At 38.2% G+C, this 16,690-nt stretch overlaps 1 long non-coding RNA gene across 2 annotated transcripts in view; it reads right to left on the minus strand.

Annotated features, from left to right (window-relative positions):
* LOC112673581 (uncharacterized) overlaps window positions 1-16,690 on the minus strand; it is an 80,829-nt gene that overhangs the window by 13,408 nt on the left and 50,731 nt on the right. Inside the window, exons 3-4 of one of the 2 annotated variants that reach the window (XR_004809147.2) lie at window positions 10,764-10,840; window positions 9,915-10,029 (exon numbers count right to left, since the gene is read on the minus strand). The exons of the other annotated variant lie outside the window; for it this stretch is intronic. This is a non-coding gene — a long non-coding RNA (uncharacterized LOC112673581). The remainder of the gene's footprint in view (window positions 1-9,914; window positions 10,030-10,763; window positions 10,841-16,690) is intronic. 2 annotated transcript variants of the gene reach the window in all.

Here is a 16,690-nt window from a genome sequence, read left to right on the forward strand (position 1 = left end):
TGCCCTTGTCGTGTTCCTGATGTTAGGGGGGAAAGAAAGTTTCAGACTTTTATCATTAATTATAATGTTATCTGTGGGGATTTTATAGATACCCTTTATCATAATATCTTATATTTTATGTTGAATATTATCATGAAAGTCTGTTGGATTGTGTCAAATTATTTTTCTGTCTTATTAATATGACCATGTGGTTTGTATCCTGTATTCTATTAATGTGGTGCATTATACTAATTGATTTTTACATAATGACGGTATCTTGCATTGCTGGAATAAATTTTGTTTAGTCGTGGTGTATAATTCTTTTTATATGCTGTTGCATTCAGTTTGCTAGTATTTTGGGGGGGATTTTTGAATCTGTATTCATAAGGGGTATTGGTCTATAGCTGTGTTTTTTTTATATAATGTCTTTTCGAGCATTGGGAAGTAAGTGTTATCTCCTTTTCTATATTTTGCAGGAGTTTTTATATTATTTTTGCTAATTCTCTTTTAAACATCTGGTTGATTCACCAGTGAAGCTATTTGATACTGTTTTTCTCTTTGTGAGTAGTTTTTTTTATTACTAACTGCACCTCTACTTATTATAGGTCTATTCAGATTTTGTTATTTATTCTTGAGTCAGATTCCTAACTTAGGTCCTTCTAGAAAGTTGTCAATTTCCTCTAGATTATTTTATTGGCATATAATTTTCATGGTGTTTTCTCAGGGTCTTTATTTTTCTAAAGTTAGTAATAATGTCATCGCTTTCATTTATGATTTTAGTAATTTGAGTCTTCTATTTTTTTCTCATGGCCAATCTATCTAAAGGTATGTCAATTGTATTGAACTTTTCAAAGATAAACTTGATTTCTTTGATTTTCTCTGTTTTTCTGTTCTCTGTTTCATTAGTGTTCTCTCTAATGTTTATTATTTCTTTTCTTCTGCTCATTTTGAGTTTTGCTCTTCTTTTTCTAGTTTTCTAAGATTGAAGATTAGGTCAATTTGAGATTTTTGTTTTTTTTAAACAAAGGTGTTTATAGATATAAATTTCCTTTAAGTTCGCTTTCAGTGCATCATGTAAATTTTGGTATGTTGTGGTTCTGTTCTCATTCATTTCAAGGTATTTCTCATTTTCCTGGAGATTTACTCTATGTCCCATTGGTTATTTAAAAATGTATTCTTTAATTTACATATAATTGTGAATTTTCCAAATTCCTTTTGTTTTTGATCTTTAATTTTATTAAAGGTAACAACCTTTAATTGTTGTCAGGTAACAACCTACATGTGATTTCAGTCCTTTTATTTTTATTGAGATTTGTTCTATTGCCTAGAACACATGTGTATCCTCAAGAATGTACCATATGCACTTGAGAAAATGTGTGTTAAACTCTTGTTGGGTGGAGTGTTCCACATATCTATGTTAGGTCTAATTAGTGCATAGTGTTGTTCAAGTCTTCTGTGTCTTTGCTGATCTTCTGTTTACTTGTTTTATCCATTATTGAAAGTGGAGTATTGATGTTTCCAATTATTACTGCTGAATTGTGTACTGTCCTCAATTCTATCACTTTTTTTGCTTCACATATTTTAGGACTTTGTTTTTCTGTGCATATATGCTTAGAATTTTTATATCTTTTACTTTTTTTAGAATTTTTATATCTTTTAGATGTATAGATCTTATCATTATAAAATATCCTTATTTGTCCCTAGTCTGTTTTGTCCAATATTATAGCCAATACACATATCTTTTACATGTAAAAGATGCTTACTCTTTGCATGGTATGTCTTTTTATATCATTTTATTTCCAATCTATTTGTGCCTTTGAATCTAAAGTGTATCTCTTTTAGACAGCATATAGTTGGATCATGTTTTCTTTTTTCAGGACATTATGCTTCTTAATTTGAGTGTTTATCCATTTTTGTTTGTTGTAATTACAGGGTAAGGTTTATATTTGCTGCATTTTGCTTTTTGTTTTCTATGTGTCATATATCTTTTTGTTCTATTCACCCATTAATGCTACCTTGTGTTAAATTGATATTTTCTACTTTATCATTTTAATTCCATTTTCCTTTCCTTTACTATATTTTTGGGTATTATTTTCTGAGTGGTTGCCCTGGGGATTATAATTAACAATTTATAACAATCTAGTTGCTTTCACACAAATTTAATTTCAATAGTATGCCAAAACTTTGCTCTTGTATTGCTTGGTTCTCCACTTGATCTTCTGTGTCATGACTATCATATAAACTACACCTTTAGGTACCATGTGTTCATCAACACAGACTTATGGTTGTTGATGGAAGCAGGTATCCTTTGAATCAGATAGGAGAAAAAAGAGCTGTAAACCAAAATACATTATATATACATAATTATATTACATTATATATACAATATTCTTATGAATAAATAAGTAAATAAATAAATCTTTTATTTTTTTTTTTTACTTTTTTAAAAGATTTTATTTATTTTTTCATGGGAGACACAGAGAGAGAAGCAGAGACACAAGCAGAGGGAGAAGTAGGCTCCCTGCAGGGAGCCCAACATGGGACTCAATCCCAGGACCCTGCGATCATGCTCTGAGCCAAAGGCAGATGCTCAACCACTGATCCACCCAGACATCCCAATAAATAAATCTTTAAAAAAAATTTTAAATTTCAGTCATTATATTTTTCAGTTCTAGAATTTCTACTTGTTCCTCTTAGTTAATTTCTGCCTCTTAAATGTTTCTTTTTTTTTAAAACTTTTATTTATTTATGATAGTCACAGAGAGAGAGAGAGAGGCAGAGACTCAGGCAGAGGGAGAAGCAGGCTCCATGCACAGGGAGCCCGACGTGGGATTCGATCCCGGGTCTCCAGGATCGCGCCCTGGGCCAAAGGCAGGCGCCAAACCGCTGCGCCACCCAGGGATCCCAATTTCTGCCTCTTTATTGATATTCTCTACTAGGTGAGACATCATCCTTATGGACTCCAAAAGAGTATATGTTCTTTGACTATAATTAAAATAACTGATTTCAAGTCTTTGTCTAGCAAGTCCAACACATGAACTTCCTCAGTCTCTACTGACAGCTCTTTTTCCTACTTATGCATCATACTTTCCCAGGTTTTTTTCTTGTAGGTCTCATAATTTATTTGAAATTGAACATTTAAAATAATATGGCAACTCTGAAAATTAGACTTTCATCTCTTCCTGTGTTTTGCTATTACTACCAGGTTTTGTTTTGTGTCAATGTGTGTGTGGTTGTAGTTGCCATAGTGGTGGTTGATGGTTGCAGTAATGGTTTGTTAGTCTAATGGCTTCCCTGAATTAACTCTGTTAAGTCTCTATTCTTTTTCATTTGTGACCACTGAAGTCTCTGCCTAGTTAGCATCATGGTCAGTTAATGATTGGACAGATTTCCTTAAACGTTTAAAACCAGTAAGTTGGGCAGCCCTGGTGGCCCAGTGGTTTAACGGCGCCTTAAGCCAGGGGTGTGATCCTGGAGACCCGGGTTCAAGGCCCACGTTGGGTTCCCTGCATGGAGCCTCCTTCTCCCTCTGCCTGTGTCTCTGCCTCTCTCTGTGTGTGTCTGTCATGAATAAATAAATAAAATCTTAAATTAATTAATTAATTAAAATAAAATAAAAAATAAAACCAGTAAGTCTACCAGACTTTGTTAAGGGGCTCAGTGTGTCTACTGGGGAATACCCTCAGTATTCAAACAGGGATTTGACAATTCTACCTTATGCTTCACTTTATGCTTACAGTGAGGCTCAAGGTAGGCCACAGGTAAGAACTAAAGGCTTTCTCTGGACTCTCCTGAACATACACATATCACCACACATATACCTAAACTTTTAAATCCTTGTGATCATGTGTATGAGCTTTTCAAAACCCCTGTGGATATCTCTTTTCCCAGCTTTTCAGTTAGCCCATGGTTTTCTCCAGCTGTTATCTACTGCGTCAGACAGACACCAAAGTAGGCACTTTACCTCTAATTGTTTTTGACAAACATTGCCAGGCAAAAAAGGTTTTTTTTTGCTTTTTTGGTTTTGGTTTTTGGTTTTTGTTTTGTTTTGTTTTTTGTTTGTTTTTTTTTTTTGTTTTTTTTTTTTGCATTATATGAGGTCTAAGTCAAGGCAAATAAAGACTGTCTTGCAAGTGGCATCTTCCAGGGAACCACTAGACAGATCATATAATGATAATCTATAGGAATTAAGTTTATAGGAGTTTCAACCCTGTTTCTCTTCTAGTTGCTGCAAGGCTGCTGTATTTAACTATGAACATGAGCTGTAAGTTTTCCAGGCAACGAGTTACCACAGAGCTTAAGGGTGGGAAGATGGCAACAGGGAAAGTTAAAATACCCAAAAATAAGGCTCACTATTTTACTGTGATCCAACCATTATTATTGGAAAAACACTTCCCATATAACTGCAAGCCTTCTGTTAATTTCTAAAGTTATGAACATGTTGATTCTAACTACTTATTACCAATATTTTTGTAGATTTTATGGAAGAGAGAATTTTAAAGATCCTTCCATTCTTGCTGACATCAACAATCTTCAATATTTTAGAGTAAAAATATAGAAAATATAAAATATTGGTCTTTGGGGAAATTAGAAAGTCTTAAAATTTCATCTAGTTTTATTGTTCAATACCTCCCATGAGGAAACAATGTTATGTGTGCGATGTTCTAATTTTATGAACACTCTGCATATTCATTTTTCTGAGAATTTTGTAAAGGTATAAAAATGGTCTATATTATTTAAACACAAACAGGAGGATGTTTTCTGAGGATGCATATTTCTCAGAATGTCAGCTATGCCTTGGAAATATGGACTAGCTATTTAGGAGAAATAAACTGCTTCAGGCCTAGACTATATTCAGGAAATATATATTCAGGAAATATAGTAAAATAAGCTTTGACTTCGGTATTTCATGTTTAAGATAAAGCCTGGAATTCGGGGAACTATTATAGGAGCTAAGAGTAGAATTTCCACTGTGGAGTGGTAGCCCCAAAGAGCAAGCTAGGTAGGGTGCAATCAGTATTTTTTATTAACCAGACTGCTTGACTGCTTATGATACCAGTATTGATTGTGTTTATTTTCCTTGTGTTAGCATTAAAGATGGCATCCCTTTCTGAAAGCTAGATAAGAATGTGTATTCAGGAGAAATCTAGCCTCAACCTGAACCCACCTAAAACAAAATTTACCAAAATCAACATTTCTCATTTCTGATCATGTACAACATCATTATATGTCTTTAGAGTCAGAGCTTATCACCAGAGGCCAGGGGGACAATTTTGCTTAGGCACATAGTCACGTAGGGCTTCGATGTCAGACTTTCAATCTTATCTCTAGATTATATTATCTATATGGTTACTAGGTGGTGTTGTGGGGGGCGGTGGAGCACTACAGGAGCAAAAAAAATATGTAAGACATTGTTGCTTAAAGTGCAGTCTGTGGACAATTAGTATCACCATCCTATGAAAGATTTTCACATACATAGAATTGAAGGCATCACACTAGACCTACTGAACCAGAATATACATTTAAACAAGATCTCCTGGTGATTCATGTGCACATTAAAGTCTGAGAAGTACTGCCATAGATAATCTAGCCATGGATTGTTGAAATTTGATTGTATACACTCCATTAAACAAGGCCTTGGGGAATTTAAAAGGTTGGTTTTGATCTTTCTAGCTACTCCGCTCCTTTCAATTGCAAAAGCAACAGGGCAGCTAAAATATTTTAACCTCAAAGTGGCCTCTTATAAGTTATAAGCTGAGCTATATTAAATATCATTCTATATAATGTTGAAGTAAAATTTCTATGGCAAGAAACAGAGAAAAGTCATGCTTTTTTCCCCAAGAAAGTGAATTTACTGAGTCCTAGAGAAATTCCACGGTCAAGTCATTCCATGTACTGAACAGGTCTATACCAAAGAAGGTTACTTCTTGAAAGAGTTGCCAAACACCATTCTTAAACATTTAATAGAGAGAGGTTAAAAACAATGATAATGGGCAGTCATACCTTGTGGCAGAGCTGAAATTTCCAAAATTTATTGAATATATGAATTGTCACATTACATGAGAAATTCAGTATCAGGTTGTCCAGGGGTCTTGGGAGGAAAAGCCCTGGAGGATAAGGAAGATCAATGGAAAGCAGAAACAGAAATGGGAATTCAGATGCATGGGATGTATTGAGGCAGAGTTCTCTGGTGAAGGGGACTAAAGGAAGAAGATGGGCAGGGAAAGCAGATGAACAATGTGGTATGAGCTGACATGGTATCTAGCTCCAGCCTGATCCCACAAGGAACTCTGGAGGGCGAATTTCACCACAGAGCCCCATCTAAGGCAAGGAAACTAGCCTGTGTTACCCCCACATCAGCCCGTCATTGACTGCCTCTGGAGGAGAGACATGATCTCCTTAACCAAGGGCAATTCTCTAGAGCAGTGGCCCCTGTGAAAGCCAACATAGTAGCTCCTTTATCAAGGAGATCTAGGAAGGGCACCAAAGGGCTACAAAGGAATCATACTGGGAATGACCAGTGACTCTGAAGCTTCTGTATTATTATTAAGCATGAATACAAAGCTCAGTATGATCTGACAGCCTCATAGGAGACAGAAAATAGATCTTGATATAGGGCATATTTTCCATTCATCCATATTTATTTAATCTGTATAATTTTAGCACATATGATGTGCATAGTTCTAACCTGGACACTGCATGTTTTTGAAGTATTTCAATATGTGGTATCTTATTTTGGGTTCCTTTAAATGCAAACTGTGAAACAAGGACTTGGGTGCAGGTAGTATATCTGGAAAGTAACTCCAGGAAGCACAAAAGAGGGTTAGGAAGTGAGGGAGGGAAGAAGAAAAGGTTCACTCCAAGATAGATTATGAGCTGCTTGTAGTAGAAAGCCCTTGTATGACCACTTTGGGCAAATGAGGTTCAATTTCACTGGTGACTTTTTGCGGAATGCACCCAGAATTGTGCCACCAATTCCTATTCCTTGTCTCATGAGGATTGCTTCCGGAGTTGTGAACTCCACAGCACATCCTGACTACCATGACCACAGGCTCTATAGAATGAGACTTCAGACAAAAAAAGAGCTAAGTTTAGACTAACCAAAGCTTTCATACTAGAAGTAAGATTTGAATATTGGGCTTGAAATATTGCTCCAACCGAGATACATGAAAGGCTAAGGTATATGATATTATGCCAAGTAGAAGGAAGGGAGTTTGAACTTGACCCTGAAGAAAATGAGGTGTTATGAAGATTAATATGGGCATAGTAGGCAATAAAATTACTGATTTCTTATGATCATTATGACAGAAGCATGTAACAAGAACAGCAAGCATGCAGCCATCCAACAACCATGCATTTGATACCAATTGTATACCCAGCCCTTGCAGCATCAGGGTCAGAGAGCGAGCTCTCCAGAATGCATCCAGGGTGGTCCTCCAGCCTGAGTTAACTCAAGAGGAAGCAGCATTTCCTCCCCAGCAAATATCAGCCCTCACATTCAGGAAGGCTGCTCTAGACTCAAGTTGAATCTGTGGGGTCCTGAGCATATCTGAGAGAATTTCTCCTCTATCTAGTGAGCAGGAGGGCCACTAAGCCAAAGTCAGGAGACCAAGGTTCTTTCATGCTCTGCCGATGAGCTTTACAAACTTTATCATCTCTGGGACTTCATTTCTTTTTCTCTAAAAATAAGGAGACCCAACCTAGGGATGTCTGAAGCCTTCTCCAATCCACATTCTGTTCTGGTGAAACCCCAACCCTTGTTTTATGAAACTGGTACCTGGCTAAATCCTGCCGTTCATCCTCCTCAAAATCCTGCCTTTCATCCAACATGTTCTTCCAGAAAGGTCCAGCAGTGCTTTTGATCCTGCCTTTCAACTAGCATAGCAAAGTCATTCCACATATTAAAGGTCATTTGCCCATTTGCAAGGTTCATAAAGCAACACATTCTTTTTTATTTGTTTGAAATTAGCCACCTTGTATTTCTCTTAAATAAAAATCTAGTGGAAATTCTTCACCTCATCAATTTTCATAACTCAGAGCAAACTCGGGCACTCCTTCCTTTTGTGCAGAAAGCTCCTTTGTGGCATGCCTTGGCTTTCTTTCTATGTGAACAAATATCCCTAAATAAAGTTATACAACATTTATTATTTCTGACTATATATTTTTAAGGAAAAGGAAAACATACTTGTGAGAAAATGTGCTGATTGATAATAGAATAGACCATGCCAATGCAGAAAGCCTTTCTATTCATAACATAGTGCTACTACAAAGCCAGGGAGGTGGTGGCTTACACACACCTTAGCCATAGAATCCAGGAAGAAATAAGATACCATCCCATATCTATAAAATAACAATAAATGCCAGTGCTTATAAGCATTCCCAAATCTGCATGGTCAATAGCAGAACATGCCAGGTGCTCAACCGCCCAGTCCAGACAGAGATCTAAGCTGTGCTTCTCTGAATAAACCTATCTCAGAGGATCAAGAATACCTGTTGTCCTTGAATTCTGGAATAAGTAGGCAAATGCAAGTGCAATTAAAGGCAGTAATGTAACAAGTGTTGCAAATGTAATAATAATAAATTTCCATAGTCAAATTAATAGGACATGCAAGACCTAAAACCTAAGTTGGAATTAAAGTTGCTCCTTTAAAAAAATAAATAAATAAATAAATAAATAAATAAATAAATAAATAAATAAAGTTGCTCCTTTAAATGGGGAAAAATCAAACTGTGTAGAAAGAGGCATAACATTGTTCACACATGCTGGACAGGTCTAGATTCCCAAGGACAAGGGGCATTTTTTTTTAATTTCACTAAGAAAATGAGTGTTTATGCCTAATATTGCAGTAATAAGTGAAAAATTTCATTTGGTTGCTATTTTTGATAAAGAAACTATTTGTGACTGTTCAGTGAGGGCTGGACTCCAGAGGGATCAGATCAGAAATGTCATGTGTTTCGAAGAATTTGAGAGAAAGAAACAGTATATCTGTCAACCTTGGACATGGAACTGTGAATCCTTAAATATTATGCATATAAAAACTTCAGAAAACATTTTAGTTTTGCCCTCTGGGATTTGAAGGAATAGCTGCAAGGAAACAAAAAACAACAAAAGGTCCATTTTACATATTTGAATTCTCTAGCAGCCACATTATTCGAATCCAAAGTTTCATAAAAAGATGGACTTGGGAGAAAACTTTAAAGGCCACTCAGTCAAGTGCCCATCTATGCGGGAATATCTGGTGGGTGTTTATTCTAGGCTTGGATACTTCTGGGAGGAATGGTAGATGGGGTCACTTGTCCCACTCTCACTGTCCTGCAAAGCCATGATTGTCTTATCTCCTTCCTTTTTTTCTTCCTTACTTCCTCTTTCCCTTCCTCCTTCCCTCCCTTCCCTCCTCCCCCTCTTCTTCCCTTCCTCACTCCCTCCCTTCTTTGCCTTTTCCTCCATTTCCTCCTTCCTTCCTCTGTCCCTCCCTCCTTCCTTCCCTCCCCACCTCCTACCCCACTCCCTTTCCTCATTCCCTCCTTTCTCTTTCCTCTTCCACTTCCCTTCTTTCCTCCCTTCACCATCTTCTTCTCCCTCCTTCTTTCTATCATCCCTCTTTATCCTTCCCCCCCTTCTATCTCTACCTCCTTTTCTTCCTTTCTAAAAAATAGCCTTGATAGTGAGAAGTTTTACCTTCTGTTGTGCTAAAAATCCATTCCCTCTAAACCTCTTCATTTGTGTACAGTTTTTGGCCTCAGAACCCAACAAGATCAGTCTATTTGGCCCGCAGGACTCTTTTCTTCCCAATTCTCTCCTTTTCCAGCTACTAAATCTCTCCAAAAATTCACACGTATGGTTTATGAACTGGAAACCAGGACTGCAAATTAAGGAAGGAGCAAAATTGTTAATGCTATAAATTAGCTACATGTTTATGATTTTGATACTTTACCTTAAGGATGCCAGAGGAGCTAGCCAGGTAATAATAATACAGTATCAGAACTATTGCATGTGTCCAGGTAATGTACAATGTATTTACAGGGACTATCTCACTGAATTCTCTCCTCCTGCAAGAAAGGTATTTATTAGTCTTTTAGTACAGAGTATTGAAAAAACATGCCCAGGATCAGCCAGCTAAGAAATGGCAGTATTGGGCTTTGAGCCTCTATTAATCTCCCCACCTAGCACTCTCAACCACTACCTAGTCCTGACTTTACATGTGCACAGAGTTCTATTTCCAAAAAGGCATTAGAATTAACTTTTAATTCCACCAAGTTTTTTCCTCAGGAGTTCCAGAAGCCTTGCTCCCATTTATGAGTTAGTTCTCCACCCCTTAGAGAACGGTACTCAGCAGCCACAAAACCCACTGGACTATGTCTTGCCAACGGGCTACTCCTTCGTCCTCAATTATCCTCCTCATGTTTCTCTCCATGCTATGTCTGCATCCAGCTTTTCGGACAGACCTGTGTGTGTCCAGCCTGCCCCATCATCACACCCTGGACATCACCTTCTGCCTGTCCTTGCCTCTCACTCAGCACTTTGACCAGCTCAAGAAACATCCTGGCTCTGTTCATGGTTCTTATATGAGAGATTTCTCACCACCATAAGATTATGAGGGCTTCCAGGACAGAATCCAGGCCCCAGATAGCACTTTGCACACAGCAGGCCCTCAACTCACATATATTGGACACATAAATCAAAACGTCTCCTTCCCCAGCATCTCCACCGAAGCCTAAGTGCACTTTCTCTCCCAAGTTACACACACAGCTCCAATTTCTCAAAGGAGCACAAACATACATACCTCAGCTCCCAAATTCCTTTTCAAGCTTGCTTGTCTGTTTTACAGCATCACCTAAACTTTGAGTTTCTCCCAGCAGTCTGCATAGAAAGAGGGGATTTACGAAGCAGCCAACAGTATATTTTGTGCTCAAATTCTTCATTCATATACCAGAAAAACAAAAACAAACAAACAAAAAATAGTACTGGCCCTCAGAGAGTCTCAGCTTCCAAAGGAATTGTTAGAAGAAAACTGCCCTTGGTTGAGGCCCTGGAGAAGAGCTAGTGCTTCCCGGGGCTCTTGTAACCAGGAGCAAAGAGCCCCTGAAGCATCGGGGTTTAATTTTCTCTCTTAATAAAAGATTAATTCCCACGTAAAAGGCTGTGTGGGGACCATCATTACTTGCTAGCAGGGCCATTCCATTTCCCTGTGCTGGCTCTGACCTGCTCTGGAAAGCTGGATAATGTGCTGTCAGGGGCATCATTCCAGAGATGGAGGGATGCAAATGAAACCAAGGAGGAGTCTGTGCGGACTTAGAGGGAGATGCCAAAATTCTGCTCTCAGTTCTGACATTCCCATTTCTATTCATTGGTTTCCATTTCCACTTACCAGACCATCTCAAAGAGGCTGTCTCATTCTCTGTGGCAGGATTGGTGCGGTATCAGCACATCCCCCACCTGCTGGTCCTTCTACTTGCTCACTCCCTGCTTTATGGTCTGGCCAATTTCTGGTGGTGGTAGCAGCTCCTGCCACCTCCTGAACATTCTAATAGTCAGGCCCTATGCCTGGCACATTAGTTTGAGTTATTACCTCTTAACACTCCTAAACTCTGAGACAGATGCTTGTGGTATTATTTTAAACCATAATCAATAATAATATATGTTATGTCATTATATGTAACCCAATTGCTGTTTTAATCATGTACAATAGAATTGTGATTTTAAAAAAATGATAATTCCAGGGAGCCTGGGTGGCTCAGTTGGTTAAGTGGCTAACCTTTAATTTCGACTCAGGTCATGACCTCAGGACCGTGAGATCGAGCCCCACTTCTGCACTGGGCATGGAACCTGCTTAAGATTTTCTCTCTTCTTCTCCCTCTGCCCCTCCCCTCTCACTCTCTCTCCCTCTTAAAAAAAAAAAAAATCCCCATTTTTCAACTTAGATTGGAAAAGATTATCCTGGGTCCCTCAGCTAATAAGTAGTAAACATTGCATTTCAGTCTAGGCTTTTCTAACGTTTTTAAGTTCTTGCATCGAACTAGTCTGATATACTACCTGTGCGTTCATCTTTCAAGGCCACATTCAAATCTTACCCTCTATATCAAGAGTCTTTCTTGGTGGCAACAAAGCTGAGCAGTTTTTCCACCTCCCTATCATGTTTTTACACATATTAACTAAGTAAATCTAAGTTTCATCAAGGCCTATCTCAGCATAATGCCAAAATCTGATCAAATATCAGTCCCGGGGACACCTGGGTGGCTCAGCAGTTGAGCACCTGCCTTCGGCTCAGGGCATGATCCCAAAGTCCTGGGATTGAGTCCCTGTGAGGAGCCTGCTTCTCCCTCTGCCTGTGTCTCTGGCTCTCAGTCTCTCTCTCTGTCTCTCATGAATAAATAAATAAAATCTTAAAAAAATATATCAGTCCCATATCCAGAAATTGTTGAAAAGAAGCCAAAACCCTTTTAGCAGGCTTTAAACAAACAAACAAACAACAACAACAAAAAAAACATGTGTTATTAAACCTAAAGCAAATGCCAAATATCTTAAATTTGTCCCATAGTTTCCACCTGCCTGCCCCCACCCCCACCTATTCTGTAGTAGTTGTTCCCTTGCCACTGGATAAACAAACTAGCAGGCCCTATGACTTACCTGGTCACAGTTACATCATCAAAATTCCCATACTTTATATAAGAATTAATATGTCTGGTTCTTGTATCTGTCAAAGGTCTTTGCTTAGGCCTACCAGAATGGAGGGGAGATATTCAGAAGTTTATTTTCCTGTCCAGCTCCTCTTTCCATAACTCTCTAAGCTTGGTTTCTGACTTCTCTAGGATTAGGACATTGTAAGGGGTTTACAGGGAAGTTCATACTAGGCTGAACTCTTGTAAGCTACCTCTGTACTCTCTCATAACAAAAGCAATGCATACTGTGTATACTATATAAAACAGTCATTATATTATATAAATAGCAACACATAATATAGAATATGTAATATTGGGACATCTAGGTGGCTCCATAGGTTAAGTATCCAATTCTTAATTTTGGTTCAGGTCATGATCTCAGGGTTGTGAGATCAAGTCCTGCATCGGACTCTCTGCTGAGTGTGGAGCCTGCTTAAGATTCTCTCTCTCCATCTCCCTCTACCCCTCCCCACTAAAAAAAGAAAAAGAAATTTATAATATTAAATGTCACAAATATTTTTAAAAATTCAAAACAGCACAAATAAGGAAACAACAGTCATCCCTAGTCCCACCACCCCAAATGACCTCTGTCAACATTTTAGCGTACACCGTTGATACTTCACCTTCATCTATAGATTTACATGTTACATATGTATGTTTAAGGAAGATACTTTCTCTAGATGGTCTTTTGAAATCTTAGCAATGATCTTTCTCTGCCATATGATTCTTGAGTGCAATAGATACAAAGAAATCATAAATCACATGCTGATAACAGCTATAATGTCTTTGCTTTTTTCAACTATGTCAGAAAATAGCCAAGTGTGCAGGTTAAGAGCCTAGACCTCAGAGCTAGATTCCTTGGGATTCCACTCCCCAACTTAGTGGAGTACCCGTCAGTAAATGAAATCAACTAGTGTTTCCATGTCTTGGTTTACAGATCTGTAAAATGGGGATAGTTACAATAACTGTCCTCATAGGCTTATTATAAAGCATACAATATATAAATAATCATGCATGTTTAACTGTTTGAAGATGTCCAGCAAATGGTAAGTTCTATATAACTGTTAATTATGAGGAAGATGAGGATGATGCCAACATCGTTATACAGTGGGAAATATAGTCCCAAGAAGCTTGCAATTTACTTGGTGAGATGAAACAAGTATAACCATTAAGTGCTAATTAATTATTTTCATTCTTAAAAAAAGTCATAATAGGTTTTAATATATAAGGTAGAACTTGGGAGAGTTTAAGTTCTTTGGAGTCTGATGCTTGATATATGTACATTATTTTTCCCTGCAGTGGTTTTCCATTTGTCAGCTTTTTCTTGGTTTTCTTCATGTCCCCTAAAATCCAAATAGTTTTTAGAATATAGGATGAAAGTACCCTGCCCTTATCCTAATAACTCAACAAACTGCACCCTCCCAGGAAGGTGAATCTCACTGAATCTCACATGAATCTCACTGCTGCTACCAGCACTGCAGCCCATGGCACATTCTCACTGAATTCCTCTCTGATTAGACCATCATCAAAGAGGGTGAGGCTGAAACAGCAGTATCATTCCTTCTTCCCCAATCACCTGCAAGTGGATACCCAAGAACTGGTAAGATTGGAACATCTCTTCTAAAATTGAGAGGCCTGGGCAGCCCCGATGGCCCAGCAGTTTGGCGCTGCCTTCAGCCCAGGGTATGATCCTGGAGACCCGGGATCGAGTCCCATGTCAGGCTCCCTGCATGGAGCCTGCTTCTCCCTATGCCTGTGTCTCTGCCTCTCTGTGTGTGTGTGTCTCTCATGAATAAATAAATAAAACCTTTAAAAATAAATAATAAAATAAAATAAATTAAAGTAAAATAAAATAAAATAAAATAAAATAAAATAAAATAAAATAGGCCCCAGAAGGACTGGGGCAGACAGTAGAGGCTAAGAATTAAAAATTGAGACTTCTTCAGATGTAAGCTGTCAGGATATGGAGGAGAGTGTACCAGGAAACCCTAAGAGGCAGTTAATAATCACGAGCCCAGACATTTATATAATGCTGGTCTGAATGTTTGCATGATTTTTCTTTCCCTTGGTTACTTCCTTTTGTTTACTGGGTTTGGGTTTTGAAGTATGATTAGGAGTTTTTAAGAACTAAAAAAGTAAGAACATTACATACAGGAGTATTATCTGCAAGGCCATGGAACAGTCAGGGTCCTGCAAGTGGCTTCCAGAGGCATGGACATATAGGTGATCCCTCTAAATTAGTGGTTCTCCATCTTGGCTGCATAGTAAAAACTAGCTGGGAAGCTTTCAAGAAGCCCAGTGCTCAGGTTTCACCAAAGCCAATGTCTATCAGGAATAAAGAAGGTGAGACCCAGGTGTTAGCATTTGTTTAAAGCTCCCTGGTTTATTTCAATATGCAGCCAAGGTTGAGAGCCCAAGTAGTAGGCGATAGCTAAAGAGTTCAGGTCTGTCCAGACAGGTGTGTTGCTTTCTATGCACTAAACCCCTGCATCTTAGGTTAGGTTCTTGATCACAAAAATAATGGGTGAAGTATGAGAGGACTGCAAAACTGGTTTTGTGGCCTAAAGGTTCTGGGTTCATATCCCAGCTATGTCACTAGCTCAGCTGCATGGATTTAGATCATCTACCAGCCTCAGGATCCTCCTTTGTTCATTCAATGGGAATAATAATAATGCCAATTTTGTAAGGGTTTTGTAAAGATTAACGGGATGAGATGAAATGTGTTTGCATGGTGCCCAGAACATGATAAGTGTTCAATAATTAATACCTGCTGAAGTTATTATATGCTAAATACCTGAAATTTTAGAAATAAAATAGACAGCATGTGCTATTGACAGGGAAACAGTAATACCACAGTCACATACACAGGATAGCACATTTCAAATGAATATATGTTCACACTACTGATTTATTTAATGTTAACACCTGCCTTTAAATTCATAAGTGCTCATAATTATGGATATTAGTATTCTGAATGGAGGAGGTATTTCCTATGCAGGATGTGATGCAGAAAAGGAATTGAAATTCAGGGGATGTCTTCAGTGTGTCTGCTGAAGACCTCTAAGCGACGTGGAGACATCATTGCATCCATCTTGGCAGGTAGCCAGGAGAATAGATAAGAGTATGTGCTATCATCCAAGGACAGCTCAACTCAGTGGCTCAAGAACTCCTGGAGTCATAAAATCATAAAATGTTTAACTTTCAAGAGCTTATATAGTCCAGTGACTTTAAAATACATATACTCTTCACAGTGGAACACTTTTCTCAGTAGAAATCTTAACTGTTAATGCCCAATATTAGTGACGTGGAATTTTTGTTAAGTGAGGCTTCTCTACTTCACCCTGAAGGGTTGTTTGGAGTTCTAGTGATTCCACTTTGAGTTAGAACCACCACTGACAGACTGTTAATTCAGCAGCATTCAATGAAACTCACCTCCTGGTGCTTTTGCTGTTGTGCATTCTTCACTAGCATGGGGTATGGACTTGGCCATGTGACTAGCCAGTAAGACATGAGCAAGCATGATGCAAGCAGATATGCTCCTGCTTTATGGTACTGTCATTCTTTGAACTAGTTGTCATGTGGTAATAAAGCTTGAGCTAGGCTACTGTATGATCAGACTATATGAAAAGAAGACCTGAAGAAGAGCATGAACCAGATTTGTGATTGGAGTTCTCCAGATCCTACAACCCCAGGGTAACCTCTAAACAACCACAGCCACCAGAGACTCTAAGTGAGACCAGCAGAAGAACCACCAAGCCAAGCCCAGATTACAGAATCACAAGGAAATAAAATACAGCAGCTTTTACCTACTAAGTTTTGGGGTGAACGATTATCTAGCAACAGGAAACTGATTATATCTGTAATGTCTATCCCTGTGCCTTGTATTTAAAAAGTGCTTTAATAAAAGTGCTGAACTAATCTGATTAACCAGTAAGTGGAAGAACCAGAAAGATAATCAGTCTTCTCATTCTGAATTCAGCACTTGCCCTAATTCACCTGATCCCATACTAGTGGAAAAGAACCCCTAAACTCTAGATACCCAAACTAGATT

Source organism: Canis lupus, chromosome 24 (assembly GCF_003254725.2).
Source record: "Canis lupus dingo isolate Sandy chromosome 24, ASM325472v2, whole genome shotgun sequence".
NCBI lineage: Eukaryota > Metazoa > Chordata > Mammalia > Carnivora > Canidae > Canis > Canis lupus.